The sequence below is a fragment of the Palaemon carinicauda genome, chromosome 3, assembly GCF_036898095.1.
Source record: "Palaemon carinicauda isolate YSFRI2023 chromosome 3, ASM3689809v2, whole genome shotgun sequence".
NCBI lineage: Eukaryota > Metazoa > Arthropoda > Malacostraca > Decapoda > Palaemonidae > Palaemon > Palaemon carinicauda.
In genome coordinates, this window is record NC_090727.1 from 44,631,409 (window position 1) to 44,637,673 (window position 6,265).

The following is a 6,265-nucleotide window of genomic DNA, read 5'->3' on the forward strand; positions in this document are numbered from 1 at the left end:
TGCCAATGTTAGAAGCCAGAGTCTGGAAGCATCAGACAACCTTTACATGGGAGTATACCAACAAGTTTTTAGACTCCTTTTCATTTTGACCTGTGCTAGCTAGCTTACTTAGCTCTGTAATAGACAAGAATAAATCTTATTTAGTCTAAGATAATGGTCTCGGCTTAAGTCTAGGGTTAGAGGTGGAATGTGTGGTCCTTTGTCCTTTTTCCTTCCCATCTCCTAAAGTGCAGCAATCGTTCCGTTATTTACGGGATCGGACGTTGTGCTATCTCAGCGGGATAAATCACGATTCATTATTGAAACTTAACATGTGTAGAACATGTTTATTATCCTCTTGACCGCTCTCAACGGACAACAACAGCATCTACAAATCCCGCCAATCCACAGAATGTCAAAAAAAAGTTAAGGATAATGAGGAACACAAGTTTGTTATAGAGAAAACAGTACTTAGACATTTATCTAACTTGGACACTACAGACATTGATGCGGATGAGTTTCCATGTCGAGCAGCGGTTCTGTACAAGTCATTGATAGAAGTATCTCCCCATCCTTTTTACAAGGTGGAGGATGGATGGAATGTAGGATACCTTATGCCTAATTAGCCATACATTGTGACACATCCTTCCTAGGATATAGGTCCATCCTCGACTGTCTGTCAGTGGAAAGAAACCTAACCCAACCGGTGAGAATCTGTTTTCAAGTGTTGGGAGGTTGTAGGAACCAACGCATCCTCACTTCTCTCAGGTCCTAGTGTATAGACATCCTGGAATTTTCAAACAACCAGTATGGTTATAGTAGCTTCCTGTCCCCTAAGAATGAGTGCCCTATCAAAGAACAAAAGTTTGTGGCCTATACAGTAGTTGGGAAAAGTACAGTCATTTTGAACAGTTTTGATTTTATGTTGCTATTCTAAATCAGTTGATAAAAGTATTCAGATTTAAACTTTAAAGACCCAAACAGAATCATTTACTTACCTATATATTTTTTTTCAGGCCACTGGACTTTTCTGGAATAAATCAAAATAAAGAAGACAGGGTCCTGTCCATCCACAAACCGACCTTAGTAAGGACTAGCAAGTTTTAAGGCATGAAGGAAGTCCCACTTCAAAGAGGAGTCCCTTCACAACTGAGGTATATTTAATTTTCTAATTCCTTTTTTATATTAAAAGAAATCTTAAACCCTATTCTGGAGCTAAACAGTGTCGAGTCCATTGAAAATACTGTACGATTTTAAAACCTTTTGTTTTGTTATATTTAGCAACCAAATTAGGAAAACATTTTATGTTTGAGATGTGAAACCAATAACTTCACCAGTAATATCTTGTCTGAGGCTGAACAGTTCGTCTGAAAGTGGGTCTTTAGGTTTCGTGGAAGTCGAAGTGCAAGATATTCATGCTGGTGTGCGAGATATTTCTATTTGGAAGAAGCTATTTTGTTCATTATAGAATGGCTTAACGAATGTTCAGTCTGCAATGATGCTTACCTTGAATGAAGGTAAAGAAATTGGTTAGCTATTATTATTGTTATTATTATTATTATTATTATTATTATTATTATTATTATTATTATTATTATTATTAAAAGCTAATCTACAATCCTACTTGGAAAAGCAAAATGCTATAAGCCCAAGAGCTCCAAGAGGGAAAAATATCCCACTGAGGAAAGGAAACAAGGAAATAAACAAGCTACAAGAGGAATAATAAACAATCAAAATGAAATATTTTAGAACAATAACTTTAAATTTGATCTTTCATATCTACACTATAAAAACTTGAAAGAAAAAAAGAGGAAGAGAAATGAGATTGAACAGCGTAGCCTAATGTACCATCAAGCAAGAGAACTTTAATCCAAGGCAGTGGAAGGCCATAGTACAGAGGCTATGGCGCTACCCAAAACTAGGGAAGGATGGTTTGATTTTAGAGTGTCCTCCTCCTAGGAGAGCTGCTTATGTGATAGGCCAGGGGGATTTGGGGACAAGTAAAAGATGTGAAGCAATGCCCCTGGGGCTCAAGGAACTCTCCTCCATCTCACAGGATGAGATACTGTACGGAAGATCCTTAACTTACAAACTAAATAGGTTTCAAGAAGCTGTTTGTCAGTAGAATGGTTTGTAAGTCCAATATTCTTAGATTGCCTAAGGTGAGCTTAACCTGAATTCAATGGCCATAATTTCTAGCTACAAAAGTCAACAGATAATCAGGTTTCATATGAAGTAAATATCAGGTTATTACAAATGTCGTTTTGCTTATTGTATTAAATGATATGTTGTTGTTTTATTACAGTATTTCTTTACCAAGCCCGGTACTAAGATGACTGTCACAATAATCTATGGTACTTAACATTGGTGTAGGAGGATGGAGAGCATCGGCCATGATGAATAAACCCTCAAAACGCAAAATAAAGCGAGAGCACAAAACAAACGAGACGACGCTTAAGAGTTCCAAAAGAAGGATGTTGTTCAGATGGCGCTCGCGTCGGGCGTCGGTGGTGTGGCTCAGGCAGCGTAGCTGGTGCCTCTGTATCGGCCCATCCCTTTTGACGAAGGAATTAGCTAAATGGAAGACAGCCTGGAATTAGCTAAATGGAAGACAGCCTGTGAATAGTGGTTTTCACACGGGCGTCATAGGTACAGTATCTCCCCAGAAATAGATTTTTCCTTCGTCAAAATCCCTTTTCTTTATCTTATCTTTATTATTTTCAGTTGGATTCGTGTTTGTATCTCTGAATGTTTTTGCAAGTCGATGACCGTCTGTATACTCATAATCGTGAGGTCGTCATGTCTCATGTTCCTTACTAGTTTTCATTGTCTCAGTATAAATGGTGGTCTGGTTAAGTATATGATAAATCAGAGTAAAGAAAGAGGTGTGGTAAATATCACATATCAAGGCTATATTCAGTATCATTAGATTTTTCCAAATTGTATTTTTTCAATTTTTATGTCTGTAGTCTCATGTTCTGCCACTGGACTATTTTCTGTCTTAGTTATATAATTTGCTTGCATTTTAAATTCGATAAATAATGGTTGAAAGTTAGGTAAAAGACAATGCTTGCTACCTTATCGATCCATTTTTACCGATGATAAACCTTTTTTCGATAATGATTTTATGACTCTTTTTTTTAACTGAAAGTAAATTAATTATTATGTCTTACCCAGTATTAGGAGCTTTGATATATAAAAAATTTCATTATGTTTTTTTTTCTTGCAGTCCTTTGAAAAGAAGTCAAATATTGGGCGTTATGATTCTGATGGCGGTTTATCGAACGACAAGGAGCTGGAAAAGGAGATATGTTCCTTGGATGGGGGACCGCATGATCCCGTTGAGATGTAGGAAACATTACGTGTGATGGAACAACACTGGAGATCTCAAATGGATCAACAGAAATCAACCACACATTACAATTATACTGTATGTCTTGGTAATTAGTGTGTATGGGACTTAGACAAGGTATAAGCAAAGAAATTTTCTAATATTTTGTTTGTTTCCTAACTTCTTTGAATATTTGGTGGCTCATAAAGCCTTTGGTTTTCTAATGATCATCTGTATGATGTGCAATGTTGCCTGACACAATGATAACCTCTTTAATGTATAATTTGTCTGTATTGTACTTTACTCATTTTGAGCTCTGGTTTTTCATCATTGTTTTCATTTTGATATGTATTAATTGATTTGAGTTTATTTACCAGGTTGTACAGTATATATATGATGATAGGCTATTAGACAAATCCACTGCTGGGCAGTGTTACTTGCTGCTGCGAGGCAAGCTTTCTTTCTCTCCTGGTCGTGCTGCGAAGAGGCCGTCATCTCTTGTAACTCTAAGATCACGACTCACTCCACACTAAATTACCCTTGTAGTCCTTTTTGTGCCTTAATGTCTAGTGTTGCTAGTGTAATATGTATACTTTTCCCGGCTGTGACAGTTGTCCTTGTGGCACTTTCATGTGTCAGGTCGAGGTAGATCCACATCCCCATTGCCCGAACTGTTGTGAGTGGTGTTTCATAAAATCTCTGTGTGATTATTGTAGGGAATGGCCGTCCTCCCAGTGGGAGAAATATCCTTCCCATTATAAGAAACAAGCTAAAAGGCATCGTTCCCCTTCCTCTTCTTTCATAGATAGCAAGAAACATAAGTTCATTTCTGTGACACTATATTTCCCACCCCATTCCTCCTTGTTTGGATCCCTCAGGGACTCTGGTAACTGGATACCAGTTGAGATTTGATTACCTTACATATTGATGATAGTAACTTTGTTAATGTATTATCGCCACATGGGCCTAGTGATCGTGAGTCGCTGCATGAGACTGATCCCCTGGCAACAGCCCCTGCACTTACTGCGCATTATCCAATCCCAGTGTCCTTAGTGCCTGATTACGATGATTTACGTAGATCTCCCTCACCTCCCACTACAGTAGTGTGCTTATTGGTGAGCACTTTATGACAGAGTTCCAGCAGGATGACTTTGCTTCTTGGGGTATCATCCTTAAAATTGTCGAAAGACTCCCCTTATTCTCAACCGAGAACGCCACACTCTTGAGTAGAGACTGCCGTGTCCCCATGTACTGAGGAGGCCTTGTTGGATGATCCTTATCATTCACCCACTTGTTCAAAAGAGTCTGGATTGCCTTATATGCCCAGGGGTCCTCGTCCTCGCTCTCTTAAGTATTCTCTAGGCTCATTCCAGACTTCCCCTATCACTTAATCCGATGCTGTACAGACTTCCTCTGGAGTGTCCACATCACAGACTTAATTGGTTTGGCTGAATTGTCAGGGCTGAATCTCGTCATCTCTTTCCAAGCAGTCATTGCATTGCGGAAGACTAAAGTCTTCACTGTCTCTACTAATGGGTCTACGCCATTCGCTTCAACAACACTTATCACTGTATCGCATCGCACACTGGCTAATATGTCTGCGCAATGACTTTCATGTCATTCCACATCCTAGAGATGTACGACCTTATAGTGCCATGCCTGTCCAAGCACGTAGACGTGCTGACGTTACACACGATTATACATCTATGTCAACCTGGGCTAGGTTGACTATCAGGTAGCCTCTACCTCTAGAACTCATTTACCTTAGTTGGATCCAACTTATCCATCCTCGAAACATCATGTCAATGGCGAACCTATTATTTAACCACAACATACGCAAGCTAATGCCTTTCCCATTGTTCATACTACTTCAGATATTACCCGGACCATGGAACAGCCAAAAATTTCTTTTCCAGGTATTTCTTTATTCTAGAAACAGGAGAGGAAAAGGGCACTGGGACCCGTACTCTCTTTTCCTTGGATGGTACCCCCATCCACTCAGAATAATACCAACTGAAAAATGTCGCAGACTCGGTCCACGTAGGACGTGTCCTAATTGGCCTTCTTCTGAGAGATCCTATTCATCTCATAGGTCGAGCTCTGAAGTAAAGTTCTCTACTGCTCCCTCTCATGTGTATAAGGGTAGAAACCTGTACCAGAGGAGCAAATATGATTCGTCCCAGTCTTTCTGTGTCCCCTCTTATCAATTGCGTAATGATATTTGCAAAAGTAAGGACTTGTACTCAAGGGTTAAATCTTCTGGCTCTGTTCCTAAAACAGAACCTTCCTATGTGCCTAAACAGGAACCATATCAGGAGGACCATGCCCCAATTACAATTGATGACTCAGGACTCGGTTGCACGTGCAGGCCCCAGCTCTGCTGACGTAGCTCCCCTCGCGGCTGCGACATCTGGGTCTGAAGCCGCCCATTTCTTAAAGATAATGAGTCTTATTCACTACTTGGATGGTTTGGGAGAACCTCCTCACACACTAGTCACAAGTAGATGTTGCGCCATTGATGCGATCTTTCCACAGTTGCAAAGTGCGAGACACCACTTCGATGTTTCAGTATCAAACCAGACCCGTGACATGCTAGACCCGTTCAGTAATCAAGTCTCGGCACCCGTGGAGTCCCTTAAATTGAACAGTTCCTTGAAATTATCACCTCAGGCACTTTCTTGCCAGAGGAAGTTTCATGTCGATTCTGAGGCTCACCCGCTTCCTCTGCCTGTTGACCCCAATGTTGCCAATCTGGTACCCACTGTACCAAGCGACAAGTTGGCCACTCTACCTTCTGCTTTCTCTGCATCCAAAATCCAGAAGATGGAAGTTGCTGCCACATCTGTCAATCAGACCTGCTCTTGGCTGGATCTCTGGTCAGGAGCAATGTCCCATTTTGCAGTGACAGAAAAGCTGAAAGCATACTCCTTTTAAAGGACTAGAATTTGTATAGTT

General features: G+C 40.2%; 1 protein-coding gene and 1 long non-coding RNA gene across 2 annotated transcripts in view; both read left to right on the plus strand.

Moving 5' to 3' along the window:
* Window positions 1-6,265, plus strand: part of LOC137637198 (uncharacterized) — a 57,213-nt gene that overhangs the window by 21,586 nt on the left and 29,362 nt on the right. The window lies entirely within an intron of this gene.
* LOC137637183 (uncharacterized) lies at window positions 1,000-2,563 on the plus strand. The gene is made up of 2 exons (XR_011043437.1): window positions 1,000-1,133; window positions 2,353-2,563. It is a non-coding gene; the product is annotated as an uncharacterized lncRNA (long non-coding RNA).